The following is a 9,753-nucleotide window of genomic DNA, read 5'->3' as shown; positions in this document are numbered from 1 at the left end:
TACAACATGTATGACCTGTTCACCTGTAGTGTGTACAACATGTATGACCTGTTCACCTGTAGTGTGTACAACATGTATGACCTGTTCACCTGTAGTGTGTACAACATGTATGACCCTGTTCACCTGTAGTGTGTACAACATGTATGACCCTGTTCACCTGTAGTGTGTACAACATGTATGACCCTGTTCACCTGTAGTGTGTACAACATGTATGACCTGTTCACCTGTAGTGTGTACAACAGTTGACTCTGTTCACCTGTAGTGTGTACAACATGTATGACTCTGTTCACCTGTAGTGTGTACAACATGTATGACTCTGTTCACCTGTAGTGTGTACAACATGTATGACTCTGTTCACCTGTAGTGTGTACAACATGTATGACCCTGTTCACCTGTAGTGTGTACAACATGTATGTACTCTGTTCACCTGTAGTGTGTACAACATGTATGACTCTGTTCACCTGTAGTTGTGTACAACATGTATGACCCTGTTCACCTGTAGTGTGTACAACATGTATGACCCTGTTCACCTGTAGTGTGTACAACATGTATGACTCTGTTCACCTGTAGTGTGTACAACATGTATGACTCTGTTCACCTGTAGTGTGTACAACATGTTATGACCCTGTTCACCTGTAGTGTGTACAACATGTATGACCCTGTTCACCTGTAGTGTGTACAACATGTATGACTCTGTTCACCTGTAGTGTGTACAACATGTTATGACCCTGTTCACCTGTAGTGTGTACAACATGTATGACTCTGTTCACCTGTAGTGTGTACAACATGTATGACTCTGTTCACCTGTAGTGTGTACAACATGTATGACCCTGTTCACCTGTAGTGTGTACAACATGTATGACCTGTTCACCTGTAGTGTGTACAACATGTATGACCTGTTCACCTGTAGTGTGTACAACATGTATGACCTGTTCACCTGTAGTGTGTACAACATGTATGACCCTGTTCACCTGTAGTGTGTACAACATGTATGACCCTGTTCACCTGTAGTGTGTACAACATGTATGACTGTTCACCTGTAGTGTGTACAACATGTATGACCCTGTTCACCTGTAGTGTGTACAACATGTATGACTCTGTTCACCTGTAGTGTGTACAACATGTATGACTCTGTTCACCTGTAGTGTGTACAACATGTATGACTCTGTTCACCTGTAGTGTGTACAACATGTATGACCCTGTTCACCTGTAGTGTGTACAACATGTATGACTCTGTTCACCTGTAGTGTGTACAACATGTATGACCCTGTTCACCTGTAGTGTGTACAACATGTATGACCCTGTTCACCTGTAGTGTGTACAACATGTATGACCCTGTTCACCTGTAGTGTGTACAACATGTATGACTCTGTTCACCTGTAGTGTGTACAACATGTATGACTCTGTTCACCTGTAGTGGGTACAACATGTATGACTGTTCACCTGTAGTGTGTACAACATGTATGACCCTGTTCACCTGTAGTGGGTACAACATGTATGACTCTGTTCACCTGTAGTGTGTACAACATGTATGACTCTGTTCACCTGTAGTGTGTACAACATGTATGACTCTGTTCACCTGTAGTGTGTACAACATGTATGACTCTGTTCACCTGTAGTGTGTACAACATGTATGACTCTGTTCACCTGTAGTGTGTACAACATGTATGACTCTGTTCACCTGTAGTGTGTACAACATGTATGACTCTGTTCACCTGTAGTGTGTACAACATGTATGACTCTGTTCACCTGTAGTGTGTACAACATGTATGACCTGTTCACCTGTAGTGTGTACAACATGTATGACTCTGTTCACCTGTAGTGTGTACAACATGTATGACCTCTGTTCACCTGTAGTGTGTACAACATGTATGACCTGTTCACCTGTAGTGTGTACAACATGTATGACTCTGTTCACCTGTAGTGTGTACAACATGTATGACTCTGTTCACCTGTAGTGTGTACAACATGTATGACTCTGTTCACCTGTAGTGTGTACAACATGTATGACCTCTGTTCACCTGTAGTGTGTACAACATGTATGACTCTGTTCACCTGTAGTGTGTACAACATGTATGACTCTGTTCACCTGTAGTGTGTACAACATGTATGACTCTGTTCACCTGTAGTGTGTACAACATGTATGACTCTGTTCACCTGTAGTGTGTACAACATGTATGACCCTGTTCACCTGTAGTGTGTACAACATGTATGACTCTGTTCACCTGTAGTGTGTACAACATGTATGACCCTGTTCACCTGTAGTGTGTACAACATGTATGACTCTGTTCACCTGTAGTGTGTACAACATGTATGACCCTGTTCACCTGTAGTGTGTACAACATGTATGACTCTGTTCACCTGTAGTGTGTACAACATGTATGACTCTGTTCACCTGTAGTGTCTCGTTGTGTTAACTTCGTACTTTCTGACATGAACCTGAACTCTTTTTAATAATTTAAAATTACGTAAAAGATACTCTGATTAATATTTAGTTTAACAGGTTCTCTACATAAAGTGAAATGTTTTATATATAATACAAAATTGTTCTTCTTCTCCTTCTCCTCCTTCTCCTTCTTCTCCTCCTTCTTCTTCTCCTCCTTCTTCTCCTCCTTCTCCTTCTTCTCCTCCCTCTTCTTCTCCTTCTCCTCCTTCTTCTTCTTCTCCTCCTCCTTCTTCTCCTTCTCCTTCTTCTCCTCCTTCTTCTTCTCCTCCTCCTCCTTGTTTTTCCTTCTTGCGAAACAGAAAACTCTTCTTCTCCTCCTCCTTCTTCTCCTCCTTCTTCTCCTCCTCCTTCTTCTCCTCCTCCTTCTCCTTGTTTTTCCTTCTTGCGAAACAGAAAACTCTTCATGTCCTTCTTTTCGTCCTCCTTCTTCTCCTTCTCCTCCTTCTTCTCCTCCTCCTCCTTCTCCTTCTTCTCCTCCTTCTTCTCCTTCTTCTCCTCCTCCTTCTTCTCCTCCTTGTTTTTCCTTCTTGCGAAACAGAAAACTCTTCTTCATGTCCTTCTTCTCCTCCTCCTTCTCCTCCTCCTTCTTCTTCTCCTTCTCCTCCTCCTTCTTCTCCTCCTTCTTCTTCTTCTTCTCCTCCTCCTTCTTCTTCTCCTCCTTGTTTTTCCTTCTTGCGAAACAGAAAACTCTTCTTCATGTCCTTCTTTTCGTCCTCCATCTGTTTCTTAGTTTCAGCTGGTGAATGACTTTATATACTGCTTGGTAGTTTACTACTTTAGTTTAATCTATATATTTAATCTATTAATACATCATTTATTATTATTGTATTTATAATCTGTAAAGTAAATGAAGCTTTAACATAATTGTAGTTCAGTAAAAAGTAAAACATTTGCCACTGAGTAGAAATATAATAAACATTTAGAAGTAAATGACCTGAACACTGAAACGAGCTTCATCAGTGTTTATTTAAAGATAAATATAATTTACACAGCAGGTGGAAAATATACGAAACTCTGTTTAACATGTTTTCTTGAAAGCACCACGAGCTTCAGCTCAGCGTTGCATTCAAAGACATCAGAAATATTCATTCATAGTGAGTTTTTTGTTCCAAACAGTAATGTTTATGCTGCATTCAGGAGTTATTGTAATTACCAGTTTCTGATTTGTAAAAACATCCACAGTGTTAATCTGACTGAATTTGGTTTGCTCAGTTTTTTCTGAGAAATTTAATGTTGGTTAAAAATATCAGTTTGAATTTTTAGGATTAAGATTAAAATAACTTTAAACTCAAAGAAGATGAAAAGTTCTCAGAAAGAAATGTTAATTTTAACATCTAAGACAACATGTGGTACGATGGAAATATAATTCTTTCTATAATGCAGAATTATTTATGCTGTGCTCACAAAGTTCTGTCCGCACTTTTAAAATGCTTGTTTTCTGAATGGAGTTTGGTGGAGCAGCGCTAAGCTAGGCTAACGTTGTAGCTCCATCGACACTCAGAATGACGTCATCTGGTCATAAATACGGCAGCGACTTCACTGTTGGTACCACAGACAGTCTGTGGTTCGCACACACGTACATTAATCGATTATCAAAATAATTGATCATTATTTTTCAGTGTGTGTGTGTGTGTGTGTGAGCAGTGTGTGTGAGCAGTGTGTCCAGCTGGTCCAGTCTGTGTTTCAGTCCCAGTAAACTCTCCTCCGTCTCCTGACGTCTCAGATTCTCCTGCCGGCTCCACAAACTGCAGCGCAGACGAGCCTCAAAGTATATATATAAATATACATTTAGTAAAGTACTGTGTTTGAAGCTACATAATAATAAATATATTTACCTTCAGTCGGTCCTCTTCTTGTCTCAGTGTTCCAGCTCTCGTCCTGAAACACGTTGAACTGAACTCTGAGATACTTTTAAAATCAGACCGTTAATTAAGAATATGTTCAAATGTTTTAATTGAATATAATATAATGTTTTGTTCATTCATGTACTGAAGTTCCTGTAAGTTTAATAACTAAACATATATTGAGTGATCTGATGACATGAACAATAAAACTACATTTATTTGATATTTCTATAAATGCTTGTTGTCATGTGTCGGATAATAAATGTTTTTCACTTGAGATATCTTCATTGAGGGGCTTTTCTAACACACACACACACACACACACACACACACACACACACACACACACACACACACACACACAGCTTGTTAAAGAACAGTAGGTTTACATGCACATTCATGTCCTGGATTAAATACCTGTATTTATAGTTGATTTATTAATTGTTTGTGATGCTTCACCTCCTCTTCTGTCTTTTGTAGTTCTTCTTTTTCTTCAAGCCCCTCCCCGTTCAGCTCTAGCTCCTCCTCTTGTTGTTTTAGCCCCTCCCCGTTCAGCTCTAGCTCCTCCTCCTCCTGTGGTTTGAGCTCCTCCCCTTTCAGCAGAATTTACAGAATTAAAGTCTTAAATTTACGTGGAAAAAGTCAAAACTTTAAGCGAAAGAAAGTTAAATATTGTCTGAGGTTTGAAAGAATTATGAGGAGAAGCCTCAGAACTGTGTGTGTACTGACGGAGCTGCGGGTCGGTCAGACGGCGCCCCCTGTCCTCCAGCTGACACACTGAAGCTCCAACATCCAGTCTAACACACACCGCCTGAGACAGGAAAACAATTATCAATTGTTTTGCAGATTGGCAGAAAATTAATAAGCAACTATTTAAAAAATCGCTTCAGAATTTTACAGGGTTTTAAACTCACAAAAATATTTTGCAAATACATAAACAAATAAAAACTATTAATTTTGAGGATTTGCATTTTATTACGCAAACGGATTTTACGCCTGTCCGGAAAAATAAATTCCACTTGTATCAGTAATGTTTTATTATTATCTGCTGGTCCAGCTGCTTCAGGCGTTCCTCTTTCTGCTGCTGCAGCTGACTGCACACATGCAGCTCCTACAGGACACACACTTTAGACAGAGGACGTGCGTGTGTGTGTGTGTGTGAGTGTGAGTGTGAGTGAGTATACCTGCTCCACAGTCTGCAGCTGTGTCTTCTTCTCCTCCAGCCGCTCACTGAGCAGAGACAGCAGCTCAGAGTTCTCTGAAACACAAACACGAGATAATGTTGATTCTCTCCTGAGTCTCATTTACATTTAGAGTCAGAACGAGTGTATATGTCAGTTATTACTTCATTACAAAAAGTCAGAAAAATAACAATAGTATGTTTTAATAAATTCATATTCTTATATTATTGTCTGTGTGTAATAATCTGAGCTGTAAGAGATGATGTCGTACCGTGAAGCTGCTCCTGAGCGGTGGCTGTGTCTCTGACCACTTCCTGTCTGAGCAGCTGTGCGCGGCGGTGCTCCTCCTTCAGTGCAGCGAGCTCCTCCTCCAGCGCTGACAGACTCCTGATACACACGAGAGGTTTCATCTCAACACATTCTGCAAAATGTGGAAAACTGGAAAACTGCATATATGGACTGATATATGTATGTATACTGTATGTACCTGTCAGCGTGCCTCCGCCTGGCCTCCAGGTGTTTACACTCCTCCTGCAGGCTGCTCTTCTCTTCCTGCAGGCGGCTCTTCTCCTCCTGCAGGCTGCTCTTCTCCTCCTGCAGGCTGCTCTTCTCCTCCTGCAGGCTGCTCTTCTCTTCCTGCAGGCTGCTCTTCTCCTCCTGCAGGCCGCTCTTCTCCTCCTGCAGGCTGCTCTTCTCTTCCTGCAGGCTGCTCTTCTCCTCCTGCAGGCTGCTCTTCTCTTCCTGCAGGCTGCTCTTCTCCTCCTGCAGGCTGCTCTTCTCCTCCTGCAGGCTGCTCTTCTCCTCCTGCAGGCTGCTCTTCTCTTCCTGCAGGCTGCTCTTCTCCTCCTGCAGGCTGCTCTTCTCCTCCAGGCTGCTCTTCTCTTCCTGCAGGCTGCTCTTCTCCTCCTGCAGGCTGCTCTTCTCTTCCTGCAGGCTGTTCTTCTCCTCCTGCAGGCGGCTCTTCTCTTCCTGCAGGCTGCTCTTCTCCTCCTGCAGGCTGCTCTTCTCCTCCTGCAGGCTGCTCTTCTCTTCCTGCAGGCTGTTCTTCTCCTCCTGCAGGCGGCTCTTCTCTTCCTGCAGGCTGCTCTTCTCCTCCTGCAGGCTGCTCTTCTCTTCCTGCAGGCTGCTCTTCTCTTCCTGCAGGCTGCTCTTCTCCTCCTGCAGGCTGCTCTTCTCCTCCTGCAGGCTGCTCTTCTCTTCCTGCAGGCTGCTCTTCTCCTCCTGCAGGCGGCTCTTCTCTTCCTGCAGGCTGCTCTTCTCCTCCTGCAGGCTGCTCTTCTCCTCCTGCAGGCTGCTCTTCTCCTCCTGCAGGCTGCTCTTCTCTTCCTGCAGGCTGCTCTTCTCTTCCTGCAGGCTGCTCTTCTCCTCCTGCAGGCTGCTCTTCTCCTCCTGCAGGCTGCTCTTCTCCTCCTGCAGGCTGCTCTTCTCTTCCTGCAGGCTGCTCTTCTCCTCCTGCAGGCTGCTCTTCTCCTCCTGCAGGCTGCTCTTCTCCTCCTGCAGGCTGCTCTTCTCCTCCTGCAGGCTGTTCTTCTCCTCCTGCAGCTCCTGCTCACAAAACACATCCACCACCCAGCGACAGACATGAATACATCACTGTGACACGATGTTGTTTTGTTGATGAAAATGTGGACAATGCTGTGACAACTACACATAATAAAACATATAATATTTACACAATAATAATAATAATAATAATAATCATATATTTAATATCTGAAGCATTCACTTGACATTTTCTAAGAAATGTACTTTCACATTTTTATGAAACTATGAGAAGCTTAAAGCAGAACATTTCCTGCTCATGAACATGCAGTTACAAGAATAAACTGAACTGTTCCACCGACCTGCAGTTCTGTTCGCTGCAGTTTCACCTCCTTTCTGTGGGACTCCACTTCCTGTTGCAGCTCAGACAGCTCCTCCCTCGTCCTCTCCACCTCTTCCTGTATTTTGTCCAGCTGTTCCTGCTTCTTGTGGAGCCGCCGGAGACTCTGGGTGCGTTTGGTTTTCACACCCTCCAGCGCCTGCTGCTCGATGAGTAACTCCTGAAGGACCTGTTTCAGCTCTGGACACAAACACTCCTGCTCACTTTGTAATAATGAACACGGTTTGGCTCTCTGACAGGAGTTTGGGTTTACTTCATCTTTGTGAGTTACTGCAGCCAGAGAATATTGTTTTTAAGTGAGCGGAGGAACCACGGCTGGAGGTTTTCTCATTCACTTCAATAGTTTGACGAGTGGACATTAGAGGAACTGCAGCTCAACACACTTCAGATCCTGTGAGTCATTCTAAGAAACTTAAAGTATGAACTAATAATACAAATGAAAATAATATTTTGATAAAGTTTATCTTTATATGTCTCGTTCACAGCGGAATCTGTGTCGTGTCATTTGTGTATTCACACAAGTTCAAAAGCATCAACTTGAGCGAGAGCTTCGCGTGACGCCGTGGCGCTGAAGCCTCTCAGCGTCGAGTCTCCTGTCGTCCTGACACTGCTCATCAGAAGCTGAGGGAACCAGTAGCCGTTAGCTGTTAGCATACAGAGCGTTACAGTTCCTCGTATCTGAACAGAGACCGGACGAAAGGTAATGTATAAACTGCAGACTGTCTGTAGTACAAACAGTAAAGTCGCTGCTGTGTTTACGTCAACATGACGTTACTTTGAGTGTTGATGGAGCTACACTGTTAGCTTAGCCCTTAGCCAACCAAACTCCATTCAGAAAACAAGCATTTTAAGAGTGTCTTGCTTGTCGTCTTGCTGACCGACCTGTGAATCATGAAATCATAAATTCAGACTTTTTACTGATCGGTATCATGATGTAGTTGTATCTGCAGGGATGTAAGCCCCGCCTCCTCCCCTCCGGTGCATCTACCGCCATTTACTCAAGTAAAAACAAATGATGCCGCGGTCAAACGAATAACGTGAGAGGAAAATTCACTTTGCGTCTAGTGTGAACACAGCATTACAGCTCAAGTCTTCATCTTATTATTATTATTTTATATATTCTAGCTGAATTGGGCTTCAATATATTGTGTGTGTGTGTGTGTGTGTGTGTGTGTGTGTGTGTGTGTGTGTGTGTGTGTGTGTGTGTGTGTGTTACCTGCTCTGTGTGTATTGAGTTTCAGCTCGTCGTCTCTCAGAGCAGAAACTGTGGCGCTTTTCTGCTGCTGCAACAGCTCCCACACACACACACACACACACACACACACACACACACACACACACACACACACACACACACACCTGGATTCATTTCTTGTGTCTAAAATCTCAAAGAATATTTAAGTTTTTCTCGTAAAAGGTTTTTTCTTCAAGAATCATAAATATATAACAAATAACAAATAATATTAAATATATATATGTTTTACTAAAGATTAAAGATTATTGACTAAATAATGTGCAGAATACGAACACCGCCTGACTGAGATCAGATCTTTTCTTACGATCATTTGCATCGTAAACTTTATTTTCTGTAAACTTGACTTGTTGTCACAGCAATGCAAAGATGCAAAGTGGTGCCAGGCGACGTGAATAATGATAAATGTAAATGCATAAACTCCAGACTGAGTGTTGATGGAGCTACACTGTTAGCTTAGACCTGAACGAACCGAACTCCGTTCAGAAAACAAGCATTATTTAAATGCCAATAAGCAGGCAGCATGCCTGTACTGACCTAATAATGCTGGTGATTGGATGTCCAACATTAACGTTTGCTCCTCAGTGACGACATTTATCAGACTCGAGGCTCAAACATGCAAAAAGGACATTTTTACCACTTTAATGAAACACGAGATATGCAAAACATTTAATAGCAGAAAGTCGCTCCGTGTTCGTGTTCAGGTAACGTTTAGCAAACACAAAGATTCTGTAACATTTGTTCAGCTTGTTTACTAAAGTTAACGTTCCTGTAATATTTCCTTCAAGTAGTGATTTTATATTTATATTTTTTTAAGAGCTGAAATATTTGTACCGTAATGTGTCATTTTCTTTTTGTTTATAAAATTGGTATTGCTCGGGAAATGGTATCGAAGTCAAGGTATAAGTATTATGTGTGTGTGTGTGTGTGTGTGTGTGTGTGTGTGTGTGTGTGTGTGTGTGTGTGTGTGTGTGTGTCTGTGTGTCTGTGTGTGTATGTGTGTACCTTGTCTCTGGTAGTGCGTATGCAGCTCTGAGCCTCCAGCAGCAGTCGGTCCACCTGACGGAGTTCAGCTCGTCTCTTCAGCAGAGTTTTCTCCACACACTCCACCTCATCACACACCTGCGTCACACTTCTGCGCACACACA

This window comes from Cottoperca gobio, chromosome 9 (genome assembly GCF_900634415.1).
Source record: "Cottoperca gobio chromosome 9, fCotGob3.1, whole genome shotgun sequence".
NCBI classification, from domain to species: Eukaryota; Metazoa; Chordata; class Actinopteri; order Perciformes; family Bovichtidae; genus Cottoperca; species Cottoperca gobio.
Note: the sequence above shows the minus strand (reverse complement) of the source record.